The sequence below is a fragment of the Aethalodelphis obliquidens genome, unplaced genomic scaffold (genome assembly GCF_003676395.1).
Source record: "Aethalodelphis obliquidens isolate GAN/ISIS:26980383/991018 unplaced genomic scaffold, ASM367639v1 scaffold6, whole genome shotgun sequence".
In the NCBI taxonomy this organism is placed as follows: Eukaryota; Metazoa; Chordata; class Mammalia; order Artiodactyla; family Delphinidae; genus Aethalodelphis; species Aethalodelphis obliquidens.
In genome coordinates this window covers 61920349-61922812 of record NW_020837950.1, presented here as the reverse complement: position 1 = coordinate 61922812, position 2464 = coordinate 61920349, and positions in this window count along the sequence as shown.

Here is a 2464-nt window from a genome sequence, read left to right as displayed (position 1 = left end):
CTGTTTTTAAAAATATTATTTTCAGGGCTTCCCTGGTAGCACAGTGGTTGAGAGTCCGCCTGCTGATGCAAGGGACATGGGTTCATGCCCCGGTCCGGGAAGATCCCACATGCCGCTGAGCGGCTGGGCCCGTGAGCCATGGCCGCTGAGCCTGTGCGTCCGGAGCCTGTGCTCTGCAACGGGAGAGGCCACAACAGTGAGAGGCCCACGTACCGCCTCTCTCTATATATATTATATATATATAATTATATATATATATAATAAAATATATATTACTTTCAGATACATGTTTTCATTCTTTATTCCATTTACTATTGATTTCAGCTCTTATTTCCTTCTTTACCTTTTAATTTTCTTCAGGTTCATTTTGCTGTTACCTACCTTTTTACTGGTATTCTTAAGTCATTACATCTTTTACATCATTTTAAGTATATGCATTAAAGCATACAGGCATACCTCAGAGATGTTGCAGGTTCAGTTCCACACCATGGTAATAAAGTGAATATGACAAAGTGAGTTTCACACATTTTTTGATTTTCCAGTGCCTGTAAGTTATCTTTGGGACCTCCCCAGCAGTTCAGTGGTTAAGACTCATGCATCCACTGCAGGGGGCACAGGTTTGATCCCTGGTCGGGGAACTAAGATCCTGAATGCCATGCTTGGTGCAGAAATAAAATAAATAAATTAAATAAATGAATAAATAAAAATAAAGTTATGTTTACCCTATACTGTAGTCTGTTAAGTGTGCAATACCATTAAGTCAAAAAAATACATACATACCTTACGTAAAAAGTACTTGATTGCTAAAAAATACCTACCATCCTGTGACAACACACGGTTGCCATAAAGCTTCAATTTGTAAAAAAAACAGTAAAATGAGGTATGCCTGTATAAAATTCTAAATTAGTGCTTCAGCTGCAAGTTACCAAGTTGCATTTTATATGCAGGTTCATTGACTTAAAGATTGCTGAGTGCTTATTATGTGCATGCTCATGTACTGCAATGAGAGAAAGAGTAGGTCCAAAAGAGATTGAGGTTTAAGGGGTACAGCTGCCATTTAAAGCAGTTTATATTGTCATTCAAGTAGAAGTATGTTCTGATTTTCAACAGGATTTGACTTTTCTATAAGTTCATTTTTTTTCAATTCAAGCATATGGAATTTCTTTTGGCTATGGTGTCATGTTTACTAAATATTACATATTTATGTAAAATAGTTTTACCTGATAGCTGAGTGACAGTTCATATAATTATATTAGATCTAGGTTTTAAAGTTCTATTCATTTCTGTTTATACTTATAGCCTACTACCAGTTATCACTGATATTGTGGGCCTAAACTTCTTTTCGTAGTTGTCAAATTGCTTTATATATTTAGAGGCTGTTGTTTCAGAGTTACATTTCTGGTGAATTGCTCTACCATTATTAAAACTCTGTATACCAATATTCCCCCCTTTTCTTCCCCACTGTAAAGGCAACTTAATCTGATTAATAAGTTTCTTTTGATTGGCATTTTTTCATTAATTTACTTTCAACTATTACATTATTATGTTTAAGAAGTGTATTTGTAAACACTACATGTAGTTCTTAAACTGCTAAGTTTATGGTACTTACGTTGTCATAACTAGTGATATTTGGACTTCTATTTTATTTCTCTTTGTTCTTTGCTTCTCGTTGCCTTCAACAGGGTTAATTTTCTTTACTACAAATTCCTAGTTATTTGTTCTTAATTTAACGTGAATCTTGTTATGTCTAAAACGAATACACAAATCCTTTTCAGTGAGGTTAAACAGGAGACCAAATATAATTGTGAAGAAAAGTAAGGAAATGCTGCTCAACAGAACTGCTTCAAATTGCCTTTTGGCATTTGCAGGATGCATGAACCATCCTGAACCGATTTCTTTACCTTTCAGCAGAGGGGAGAGCTTGAGGATAAAGTATTAGGAGGTACTTACAGTCAACGGACATTCCTTCTTCACCTCGGAAAGGTTATCAACTCTTTGCTGTTTAATCACTAGGGATTGTGGGTTAAAAAAAAAAAGAGCAAAATCCTCTCCAGTTCTTCCCCAAATCAGGATAAGATGAACAGGAATGAACTGCCAACTGTTCAGCCTTCTAGACTTTGAAAGTACTCATTTCCATTTCATTGGAAAGTTAAATGGGGGTATAAATATTTTTCTGAGTTGAGGATTTATTATCCTTCTTATTCTCACAAATTGTTCAAGCACTAGAAGATTAAGCACCAAATGCTGTAATCTAGACCAGGGGACCTCAGTTGTTTCCTTATCCCAACATGCTATTTGACACATGTTCAACTGGAATAGCAATTCTCAAAAAGAGGTCAGGAGAAACTTGGGCAGGGAGCTCCTCTTTGTGTACTGAAAATTTCTGAAGTCTAGTTCATTTATCGCTAGATTTTCTCTTCTAATATAAAGTTAAGTTATTCGCTGACAACACAGTATTAGCAAA